Genomic DNA, 13,395 nt, shown 5'->3' with positions numbered 1-13,395 from the left:
CCAAACATGTAAAAGACACATCCTCAGCCCTCAAGTTAAGTACTTCTAATGACATATCATGACGTTTGATGAGTTGACACTTACAGGGCGAGGGAAGAAGGAATTCATTTGAAATGGATCACTCTTGCCTGGAAATTTGGCACTCGTTCGTCCCACGGTTGTGTTTTCAGTCATCATGGAACCACCAGTAGCTGTTTTGTGTGTATTATATGCGCTACAGTCAATTTAATATATTTCATATCTTGGCTAGAAGACAATGCGTGTGCAGACATCAAGTGTTAACCATCCGACTATATCAGGTAAATTGAAAATCACAATGTACAAGTGTGATAGCAGGGAAAGTTGTATGTGCTAGCTAAACAAAAACATAATTACTTTTAAGATACGTGTTTTTGTCGTCATGTGCATTAGTAGAACAATTTCAAACTTATTTACATTTGTTTTTACTTACACTTGTATGTTGATGTTGGTTTTATTAAGGCCCCGGAATGAACAGAATTGCACACTCACACACTTGATCACAAACGAGGGCTGAGTGGCTATCGTTGCCAACTTCCCTTGCTTGGCTAATTGTTTGGACCGACGTCAAAGATTGCTGCGGGGATTCCCCCAAGGGCATAAGGTACGGGTAAGTGTAGGAGAGTGTGTCTTTTATGTGTTTCAAACGCAGCCATTGTGTATTTTTTTATTTGTTTGTTGATTAAAATCACATGTATTTATATAGCCCTTTGTACATCAGCTGGTATCTCAAAGTGCTGTACAGAAACCCAGCCTAAAACCCCAAACAGCAAGCAATGCAGGTGTTGAAGCACTTTGGCTAGGAAAAACTCCCTAGAAAGGCCAAACCCTAGGAAGAAACCTAGAGAGGAAAGGATGGCATGAAAGAGCACCGGTAAGCCAGTGACTCAGCCCCTGTAATAGGGTTAGAGGCAGAGAATCACAGTGGAAAGAGGGGAACCGGCCAGGCAGAGACAGCAAGGGCGGTTCGTTGCTCCAGAGCCTTTCCATTCACCTTCACACTCCTGGGCCAGACTACACTCAATCATATGACCCACTGAAGAGATGAGTCTTCAGTAAAGACTTAAAGGTTGAGACCGAGTTTGCATCTCTCACATGGGTAGGCAGACCGTTCCATAACAATGGAGCTCTATAGGAGAAAGCCTTGCCTACAGAAATTCTAGGGACAATTAGGAGGCCTGCGTCTTGTGACCGTAGCGTACGTGTAGGTATGTACCGCAGGACCAAATCAGAGAGAGAGAGAGATTATTCATTTTTAACTTTCATGGCTTTCAAATGTGTTCCTGAGCCAGAATGGCCACTGTAACTGAAATAAATACAAATTATTTTACCTTTATTTAACCAGGCAAGTCATTCTTATTTTCAATGACGTCCTGGGAACAGTAGGTTAACTGCCTGTTCAGGGGTAGTACCTTTTCAGCTCGGGGGTTTGAACTCGCAACCTTCCGGTTACTAGTCCAACGCTCTAACCACTAGGCTACCCTGCCGCCCCAGGGTAGGACAAGTACATTCTGAAACTAATGGAAACCCTGTCTTATATTTATTACATTTTTGAAAATTGCCTTTGTGTTTGTTCTCTACTTCACTCTGCCTGCTCAACCTAGCTCCAAACAACCCTGACACCTTTTCATTCCTATGACATTTGACATAGCTTCAGTAGGATCAGTTTTGAAGTATGGAGACAGTTTTGTTTTGTTATGTGTTGCTGTTGTGCTTGCTCTCTTGTGTGTACCCAAATAAGCAGTGGTGTAAAAATACTTGAAAGTACTGCTTAAGTCGTTTTGGGGGGTTTCTGTACTTTACTAATTATATTTTTGCAAACTTTTACTTTTTCTCCACTACACTCCTAAATAAAATAATGTACTTTTTACTCCATACATTTTTGCTGACACCCAAAAGTACTCATTACATTTTGAAAGGAAAATTATCCAATTCACACACATCCCTACTGCCTCTGATCTGGCGGACTCACTAAACACAAATTATTTGTTTGTAAATGATGTCTGAGTGTTGGAGTGTGCCCCTGGCTATCTGCCAATAAAAATGTTTTTTTAAATGATGCCATCTGTTTTGCTTAATACAAGGATTTTGAAATGGTTTATACTTTTACTTTTGATACTTAAGTACATTTTAGCAATTCCATTTACTTTCCATTTTTAAGTATATTTAAAACCAAATACTTTTAGACTTTTACTCAAGTAGTATTTTATAAGGTCACTTTCACTTTTACTTGAGTAATTTTCTATTAAGGTATCTTTACTTTTACTCAAGTATGACAATTGAGTACTTTTTCCACCACTGCAAATCAGGTCCTAATGTCTCCATTGGTGGTCCTGGGAGTGGCTGGGGCAGAAGACTGAGCTTCCCTTGCTAGTCTTGAGGGAGACCCAGCGTGACCGCTCAGTGATTATATATATATATACATACATATATATATATATATATATATATATATATATGTATATATGTGTGTATATATATATATACGTGTGTATGTATACTTATATATATATATATATATACTTATATATATATATACTTATATATATTTATATATATTTATATATACTTATATATATTTATATATACTTATATATGCATATATATACTTATATATACTTTATATATGTATACTTATATATATACTTATATATATATATGCCACCAGCCATACTGCTCATTCTGTACGTGATTTCCTGAAAAGACCGGAATGTCAGTGTTCTGCCATGGCCAGCGAAGAGCCTGGATCTCAATCCCATTGAGCATGTCCGTTAACGGGATGATATGACAACAGCCATTTCCTGGTCACGCGCATTCCACATGATATCGACCCGCATTTCATTGCTTCTCTAGACACAAAGGAATTCTCTGGTTGGAACCTTATTGAAGATTTATGATAAAAAAACATCCTAATGATTGATTCTATACCTAGTTTGAAATGTTTCTTCGACCTGTAATATAACTTTTTGAAGTTTTTGTCCGAAGTAATGCTCGACCTGCACGAGCGTTTGGATATGTGTACCTAACGCGCTAACAAAAGTAGCTACTTGGAGAAAAATAACGGATATTATCGAACAAATCAAGCATTTATTGTGGAACTGCGATTCCTGGGAGTGCATTCTGATGAAGATCATCAAAGATAAGGGAATATTTATAATGTGTTTTCTGGTTTCTGTTGACTCCAACATGGCGGCTAATTTTATTATTTTTCTGAGCGCAGTCTCAGAATATTGCATGGTTTGCTTTTTCTGTAAAGTTTTTTTTTAAATCTGACACAGCAGTTGCATTAAGGAGAGGTATATCTATAATTTCATGTGTATAACTTGTATTATCATCTACATTTATGATGATTATTTCTGTTGAATCGATGTGGCTATGCAAAATCACTGGATGTTTTTGGAACTAGTGAACATAACGCCAATGTAAACTCCGATCTTTTTATATAAATATGAACTTTATCAAACAAAACATACATGTATTGTGTTACATGAAGTCCTATGCGTGTCATCTGATGAAGATCATCAAAGGTTAGTGATTCATTTGATCTCTATTTGTGCTTTTTGTGACTCCTCTCTTTGGCTGGAAAAATGACTGAGTTTTTCTTTGGGTTGATGGTGACCTAACATAATCGTTTGTGGTGCTTTCGCTGTAAAGCCTATGTGAAATTGGACACTGTGGTGGGATTAACAACAAGATTACCTTTAAAACGGTATAAGATACATGTATGTTTGAGGAATTGTAATTATGAGCTTTCTGTTGTTTTGAATTTGGCGCCCTGCACTTTCACTGACTGTTGTCATATCATCCCGTTAACGGGATTGCAGCCCTAACAGCTTGGAAAATTCCAGAAATTGATGTCATGACTTTAGAAGCTTCTCATAGGCTAATTTAAATCATTGGAATCAATTGTAGGTGTACCTGTGGATGTATTTCAAGGCCTGCCTTCAAATTCAAAGAAATCAGCCAAGACCTCAGAAAAAAAGTGTGGTTCATCTTTGGGAGCAATTTCCAAACGCCTGAAGGGACTGTGTTCATCTGTACAAACAATAGTACGCAAGTATAAACACTATGGGACCATGGAGCCGTCATACCGCTCAGGAAGGAGACGCGTTCTGTCTCCTAGAGATGAACGTATTTTGGCGCAAAATGTGCAAATCAATCCCAGAACAACAGGACCTTGTGAAGATGCTGGAGGAAACAGGTACAAAAGTATCTATATCCACAGTAAAACAAATCCTATATCGACATAACCTGAAATGCCGCTCAGCAAGGAAGGAGCCAATGCTCCAAAACCACCATAAAAAAGCCAGATTACGGTTTGCAACTGCACATGGGGACAAAGATCGTACTTTTTGGAGAAATGTCCTCTGGTCTGATGAAACAAAAATAGAACTGTTTGGCCATAATGACCACCGTTATGTTTGGAAGAAAACGGGGGAGGCTTGCAAGCCGAAGAACACCATGCCAACCATGAAGCACGGGGGTGGCAGCATCATGTTGTGGGGATGCTTTGCTGCAGGAGGGAATGGTGCACTTCACAAAAAGGAAAATTATGCGGATATGTTGAAGCAACGTCTCAACATACTTAAGCCATACAAAATGGCTTAAGGACAACAAAGTCAAGGTATGGGAGTGGCCATAACAAAGCCCTAACCTCAATCCTATATCAAATTTGTGGGCAGAACTGAAAAAGTGTGTTTGAGCAAGGAGGCCTACAAATCTGCCTCAGTTACACCAGCTCTGCCTGGAGGAATGGGCCAAAATTCACCCAATTTATTGTGGGAAGCTTGTGGAAGGCTACCTGAAACATTTGACCGAAGTTAAACAATTTAAAGGCAATGCTACCAAATAGTAATTGAGGGTATGTAAACTTCTGACCCACTGGGAATGTAATGAAAGAAATAAAAGATGAAATAATCACTCTATTATTCTCACATTTCACATTTGTAACATATAGTGGTGATCCTAACTGACCTAAGACATGGAATTTATACTAGGATTAAATGTCAGGAATTGTGAAAAACTGAGTTTAAAAGTATTTGGCTAAGGTGTATGTAAACTTCTGACTTCAACGGTGTGTATATATATATATATGCTCCTAGACCTTAGTGCTGCTTTTGATACCATCGATCACCACATTCTTTTGGAGAGATTGGAAACCCAAATTGGTCTACACGGACATGTTCTGGCCTGGTTCAGATCTTATCTGTCGGAAAGATATCAGTTTGTCTCTGTGAATGGTTTGTCCTCTGACAAATCAACTGTCAATTTCGGTGTTCCTCAAGGTTCCGTTTTAGGACCACTATTGTTTTCACTATACATTTTACCTCTTGGGGATGTTATTCGAAAACATAATGTTAACTTTCACTGCTATGCGGATGACACACAGCTGTACATTTCAATGAAACATGGTGAAGCCCCAAAATTGCCCTCGCTAGAAGCATGCGTTTCAGACATAAGGAAGTGGATGGCTGCAAACTTTCTACTATTAAACTCGGACAAAACAGAGATGCTTGTTCTAGGTCCCAAGAAACAAAGAGATCTTCTGTTGAATCTGACAATTAATCTTAATGGTTGTACAGTCGTCTCAAATAAAACTGTGAAGGACCTCTGCGTTACTCTGGACCCTGATCTCTCTTTTGAAGAACATATCAAGACCATTTCGAGGACAGCTTTTTTCCATCTACGTAATATTGCAAAAATCAGAAACTTTCTGTCCAAAAATGATGCAGAAAAATTAATCCATGCTTTTGTCACTTCTAGGTTAGACTACTGCAATGCTCTACTTTCCGGCTACCCGGATAAAGCACTAAATAAACTTCAGTTAGTGCTAAATACGGCTGCTAGAATCCTGACTAGAACCAAAAAAAAAATGGATCATATTACTCCAGTGCTAGCCTCTCTACACTGGCTTCCTGTCAAAGCAAGGGCTGATTTTAAGGTTTTACTGCTAACCTACAAAGCATTACATGGGCTTGCTCCTACCTATCTCTCTGATTTGGTCCTGCCGTACATACCTACACGTACGCTACGGTCACAAGACGCAGGCCTCCTAATTGTCCCTAGAATGTCTAAGCAAACAGCTGGAGGCAGGGCTTTCTCCTATAGGGCTCCGTTTTTATGGAATGGTCTGCCTACCCATGTCAGAGAAGCAAACTCGGTCTCAACCTTTAAGTCTTTACTGAAGACTCATCTCTTCAGTGGGTCATATGATTGAGTGTAGTCTGGCCCAGGAGTGGGAGGGTGAACGGAAAGGCTCTGGAGCAACGAACCGCCCTTGCGGTCTCTGCCTGGCCGGTTCCCCTCTTTCCACTGGGATTCTCTGCCTCTAACCCTATTACAGGGGCTGAGTCACTGGCTTACTGGGGCTCTCTCATGCCGTCCCTGCAGGGGGTGCGTCACCTGAGTGGGTTGATTCACTGTTGTGGTCATCCTGTCTGGGTTGGCGCCCCCCATTTGGGCTGTGCCGTGGCGGAGATCTTTGTGGGCTATACTCAGCCTTGTCTCAGGATGGTAAGTTGGTGGTTGAAGATATCCCTCTAGTGGTGTGGGGGCTGTGCTTTGGCGAAGTGGGTGGGGTTATATCCTTCCTGTTTGGCCCTGTCCCAGGGTGTCCTCGGATGGAGCCACAGTGTCTCCTGACCCCTCCTGTCTCAGCCTCCAGTATTTATGCTGCAGTAGTTTGTGTCGGGGGGCTAGGGTCAGTTTGTTATATCTGGAGTACCCCTCCTGTCCTAATTCGGTGTCCTGTGTGAATCTAAGTGTGCGTTCTCTAATTCTCTCCTTCTTTCTTTCTCTCTCTCGGAGGACCTGAGCCCTAGGACCATGCCCCAGGACTACCTGACATGATGACTCCTTGCTGTCCCCAGTCCACCTGGCCATGCTGCTGCTCCAGTTTCAACTGACCTGAGCCCTAGGACCATGCCCCAGGACTACCTGACATGATGACTCCTTGCTGTCCCCAGTCCACCTGGCCATGCTGCTGCTCCAGTTTCAACTGTTCTGCCTTACTATTATTCGACCATGCTGGTCATTTATGAACATTTGAACATCTTGGCCATGTTCTGTTATAATCTCCACCCGGCACAGCCAGAAGAGGACGGGCCACCCCACATATGCTCTCTCTAATTCTCTCTTTCTTTCTTTCTCTCTCTCGGAGGACCTGAGCCCTAGGACCGTGCCCCAGGACTACCTGACATGATGACTCCTTGCTGTCCCCAGTCCACCTGGCCATGCTGCTGCTCCAGTTTCAACTGTTCTGCCTTGTTATTATTCGACCATGCTGGTCATTTATGAACATTTTAACATCTTGGCCATGTTCTGTTATAATCTCCACCCGGCACAGCCAGAAGAGGACTGGCCACCCCACATAGCCTGGTTCCTCTCTAGGTTTCTTCCTAGGTTTTGGCCTTTCTAGGGAGTTTTTCCTAGCCACCGTGCTTCTACACCTGCAATGCTTGCTGTTTGGGGTTTTAGGCTGGGTTTCTGTACAGCACTTTGAGATATCAGCTGATGTACGAAGGGCTATATAAATACATTTGATTTGATTTGATATTGTGACAGGCCAGGGGGTTTGGTCAAGACGTTTACACAGATCAGACATGGACAGAGTATGATTAGCTCGGTTTCAAGGGTGTTTATTAAATCAAAAAGAAAAGGATAGGTCTCCCCCATGAGACCCTCAGGAGACGCTCCTCCTTGCAGCTTCCTGACTTCCTCAATGAGGCGGATGTTTTGTAATCGCTGTTCCTCCAGTTTTCGTTCCTGAACCGCCTGTTGTGCTTGTTGGACCCGGACGAACTGAGCTATCAACGCGTCCATGCTGATGCTGTGTAAATGTCAACCCTGATCTGACCACGTTATCAGAGTGCCCTCATTCTCCACCACTTGTGGCAGACCAGGGGGTTTGGTCAAGACGTTCACACAGATCAGACATGGACAGAGTTTGATTACCTCGGTTTCAAGGGTGTTTAAAGGATAGGTCTCCCCCATGAGACCCTCTCCGGTATACCGTCTCCTAGGCTCCAGGTCTTGCTGTATCCTGTCGGGCACACAAACTAAACTCCCTCGTCTTAGCTCGGGTAACCGTCTCCAACTACATGGAAGTCACCTCACTTCCCCCAGTCCTCTCCTGTGTGCTGCCCTTCTGGCAGCTTTATGGGGCTTGTATAGCTGGTGAACAATCAGCCCTTGATTACTCACAAACTCCCCAATCAGCCCCAATTAGTGCTGGGATGTCCAGCAGATGGAGCCATCACATGGTGATGTATACTCCGTCTGTCACCAGGCCTCCACGAGTCTCCCCCTGGTGACCTGCTGTACGCCACACAATATACAGTTGAAGTCAAACCATGAGACATCCCTATTATGACCCCTCTATGGAAAGATGAGACTCGAACGAAAACATACATGATTTGCTCTGAGATGCCCACATACCTCACAAGACTCCTCTGAAGACTCACCCGGTAGCAGTTTAAAAAATTAATCGAAGTGTACACTCACCAGACAGTTTATTAGGTACACTACCCCGTTCACTAAAATGGATCACTTCTACAGACAGTGGGTCACGTGGCCAGGGCTTGGTATTTTAAGCAGGCAGACAGGCATTGAGGTATTCCGTTACTGTTCGATCGAATGCTAAAATTGGCATAATGAGTGACCTAAGTGACTTTGAGCGTGGTATGATCGTCGGTGCGATGCGCAGAATACGTAGAATGTATGCACACATGACTGTAAGTCGCTTTGGATAAAAGCGTCTGCTAAATGGCATATATTATTATTATTATTAAGTCGGAAGTCGAAGAGTGTGTGTGTGTGTGTGTGTGTGTGTGTGTGTGTGTGTGTGTGTGTGTGTGTGTGTGTGTGTGTGTGTGTGTGTGTGTGTGTGTGTGTGTGTGATGGCTCCCGAGCGAGTGGCGCAGCGCTCTATGGCACTGCATCTCGGTGCAAGAGGATTTACTACAGTCCCTGGTTCGAATTCTGGCTGTATCACATCCGACCGTGATTGGGAGTGCCATAAGGCGGCGCACAATTGGCCCAGCGTCGTCCGGGTTTGGCAGGGTTGGCCGTCATTGTGAATAGGAATTTGTTCTTAAATTAAATAAAGGTTACACACACACAAACACCACACTGACCAAAAAGTTATTTTGTTGGCATTTACATATGTCCCCATTACCAGTAAAACATATTCAAAACCTATTTCTGTCACTTACATGATGTGCTGTTTTGTTGATCATTTTTCATTCGTTTAATTCTCAACCAGGATTTCTATGGAACGCTGTTTGGGGCTTTGCTATGGAATGCCGTTTGGGGCTTTGCTATGGAACGCCGTTTGGGTCTTTGCTATGGAACGCCGTTTGGGTCTTTGCTATGGAACGCCGTTTGGGGCTTTGCTATGGAACGCCGTTTGGGTCTTTGCTATGGAACGCCGTTTGGGTCTTTACTATGGAACGCCGTTTGGGTCTTTGCTATGGAACGCCGTTTGGGTCTTTGCTATGGAACGCCGTTTGGGTCTTTGCTATGGAACGCCGTTTGGGTCTTTGCTATGGAACGCCGTTTGGGTCTTTGCTATGGAACGCCGTTTGGGTCTTTGCTATGGAACGCCGTTTGGGTCTTTGCTATGGAACGCCGTTTGGGTCTTTGCTATGGAACGCCGTTTGGGTCTTTGCTATGGAACGCCGTTTGGGTCTTTGCTATGGAACGCTGTTTGGGTCTTTGCTATGGAACGCCGTTTGGGTCTTTGCGTGTCAAAAAATATGCTATTTAACACTATTTGACGTGTCAAATAAGCTTGTTAACCAATCAGGACCTGAATATGACTACACGTCACATAATAATTTAATGCGTTCATTCATTTTTTGCGTAGTTACTACACATTGATTACACTAGCACTCATATTTCATATGTCACAATTATTCATCGATATGTATACTATGATGCTGGTAAAGTTGTCTCGTGCAGCTACAGTGCTGATCAGTAAAAAAAGCTAAAAACAGCAAAACGACAATCTGTTTCAGTAGCTATATAGTTAGCTAGCTAACTATATAGCTAGGTGTCATCTAAAATAATTTATAAGACAGTTCTTATTTGATTAATGGTCGGACCCATCTATGTGAAGCTAGCCACAATAAGAATTAGCCACAATAGTGGACTTTGCAGTTAGCCTTCAAAATAAAAGTATGGCACAATTCAACTCTTTGTATTCATTTGCATCACTTTTAGTTTTTTATTTATTTCACCTTTATTTAATCAGGTAGGTCAGTTGAGAACAATTTCTCATTTACAACTGCGACCTGGCCAAGATAAAGCAAAGCAGTGCGACAAAAAACGTAAACACAGAGTTACACGTGGGATAAACAAAAGTACAGTCAATAGCACAATAAAAAAATCTATATACAGTGTGTCCAAATGGCGTAAGGCAATAAATAGGCCATCGTAGCGAAGTAATTACAATTTAGCAAATTAACACGGGAGTGATAGATGTGCAGATGATGATGTGCAAGAAGAAATACTGGTATACAAAAGAGCAAAAAAAGTAAATAAAAACAATATGGGGATGAGGTAGGTAGTTGGATGGAATATTTACAGTTTGGCTGTGTATAGCTGCAGCGATCGGTAAGCTGCTCAGATAGCTGATGCTTAAAGTTAGTGAGTGAGATAGGTCTCCAACTTCAGCGATTTTTGCTGAGTCGAGTGTTGGAGGCTATCTTGTAAATGACATCGCCGAAGTCGAGGATCGGTAGGATTGTCAGTTTCTTCGAGGGTATGTTTGGCAGCGTGAGTGAAGGAGGCTTTGTTGCGAAATAGGAAGCCGATTCTAGATTTAGTTTTGGATTGGAGATGCTTAATATGAGTCTGGAAGGAGAGTTTACAGTCTCGCCAGACACCTAGGTATTTGTAGTTGTCCACATATTCTAAGTCAGAACCATCCAGAGTAGTGATGCGGGTGTGGGTGGGTGCGGGCAGCGATTGGTTGAAAAGCATGCATTTAGTTTTACTAGCGTTTAAGAGCAGTTGGAGGCCACTGAAGGAGTATTGTATGGCATTGAAGCTTGATTGGAGGTTTGTTATTAACACAGTGTCCAAAGAAAGGCCAGATGTATACAGAATGGTGTCGTCTGAGTAGCTGCGGGTGATTCATTGATCCACCTCAAGAGCAACATCATTGATATATACAGAGAAAATAGTCATCCCGAGAATTGAACCCTGTGGTACCCCCATAGAGACTGCCAGAGGTTCGGACAACAGGCCCTCCGATTTGACACACTGAACTCTATCTGAGAAGTAGTTGGTGAACCAGGCGAGGCAGTCATTTGAGAAACCAAGGCTGTTGAGTCTGCCGATAAGAATACGGTGATTGACATAGTCGAAAGCCTTGGCCAGGTCAATGAAGACAGCTGCACAGTACTGTCTTTTATCGATGGTGGTTATATGATATCGTTTAGCACCTTGAGCGTGGCTGAGGTACACCCATGACCGGCTCGGAAACCGAATTGAACAGCGGAGAAGGTATGGTGGGATTCGAAATGGTCAGTGATCTGTTTATTAACATGGCTTTTGAAGACTTTAGAAAGGCAGGGCAGGAAGGATATAGGTTTGTAACAGTTTGGGTTTAGAGTGTCACCCCCCTTGAAGAGGAGAATGACCGCGGCAGCTTTCCACTCTTTCGGAATCTCGGACGATATGAAAGAGAGGTTGAACAGACTAGTAATAGGGGTTGCAAAAATAGCGGCGGATAATTTTAGAAAGAGAGGGTCCAGATTGTCTTGCCCAGCTGATTTGTACATGTCCAGGTTTTGCAGCTCTTTCAGAACATCTGCTATCCTGATTTGGGTGAAGGAGAAGCTGGGGAGGCTTGGGAAAATAGCTGCAGGGGTTGCGGAGCTGTTGGCCAGGGTTGGGGTAGCCAGGAGGAAAGCATGGCCAGTCGTAGAAATGCTTATTGAAATTCTCGATTATCATGGATTTATCGGTAGTGACAGTGTTTCCTAGCCTCAGTGCAGTGGGCAGCTGGGAGGAGGTGCTCTTATTCTCCATGTACTTTACAGTGTCTCAAAACCTTTTGGAGTGAGAGCTTCAGGATGCAAATTTCTGTTTGAAAAAGCTAGCCTTTGCTTTCCTAACTGACTGTGTGTATTGGTTCCTGACTTCCCTGAAAAGTTGCATATCGTGGGGACTATTCCATGCTAGTGCAGTACGCCACAGGATGTTTTTGTGCTGTTTTTTGGTCAGACAGGTCTGGAGTGAACCAAGGGCTATATCTGTTCTTAGTTCTACATTTTTTGAAAGGGGCATGCTTATTTAAGATGGTGAGGAAATTATTTTTGAAGAACAACCAGGCATCCTCTACAGACAGGATGAGGTCAATATCCTTCCAGGATACCCGGGCCAGGTCGATTAGAAAGGCCTGCTCGCAGAAGTGTTTCGGGGAGCGTTTGACAGTGATGAGGGCTGGTCATTTGACTGCGGACCCATAACGGATGCAGGGAATGAGGCAGTGACCGCTGAGATCCTGATTGAAAACAGCAGAGGTGTATTTGGAGGGCAAGTTGGTCAGGATAATATCTATGAGGGTGCCCATGTTTGCGGATTTAGGGTTGTACCTGGTGGGTTCCTTGATCATTTGTGTGAGATTGAGGGCATCTAGCTTAGATTGTAGGATGGCCGGGGTGTTAAGCATACCCCAGTTAAGGTCACCAAACATAACGAACTCTGAAGATAGATGGGGGGCAATCAATTCACATATGGTGTCCAGGGCACAGCTGGGAGCTGAGTGGGGTCTATAAAAGGCGGCAACAGTGAGAGACTTATTTCTGGAGAGATTAATTTTTTTAATTAGAAGCTCGAACTGTTTGGGCATAGACCTGGAAAGTATGACAGAATTGCAGTAGATTGCAACTCCTCCCCCTTTGGCAGTTCTATCTTGACGGAAAATGTAGTTGGGGATGGAAATCTCCAAATTTTTGGTTGCCTTCTTAAGCCAGGATTCAGACATGGCAAGGACATCAAGGTTGGCGGAGTGTGCTAAAGCAGTGAGTAAAACAAACTTAGGGTGGAGGCTTCTGATGTTAACATGCATGAAATCAAGGCTTTTACGGTTACAGACATCAACAAATGAGAGCGCCTGGGGACACACAGGGCCTGGGTTAACCTCTCCATCACCTGAGGAACAGAGGAGGAGTAGGATGAGGGTACGGCTAAAGGCTATCAAAACTGGTCATCTAGTGCATTGGGGACAGAGAATAAAAGGATCAGATTTCTGGGCGTGGTAGGATAGATTCAGGGCATAATTTACAGATGGGTATGGTAGGGTGTGGGTACAGTGGAGGTAAACATAGGCATTGAGTGATGATAAGAGAGCTTGCATCTCTGGAGGCA

The sequence above is a fragment of the Oncorhynchus keta genome, chromosome 9 (assembly GCF_023373465.1).
Source record: "Oncorhynchus keta strain PuntledgeMale-10-30-2019 chromosome 9, Oket_V2, whole genome shotgun sequence".
NCBI lineage: Eukaryota > Metazoa > Chordata > Actinopteri > Salmoniformes > Salmonidae > Oncorhynchus > Oncorhynchus keta.
This window is presented reverse-complemented; position numbering follows the sequence as displayed.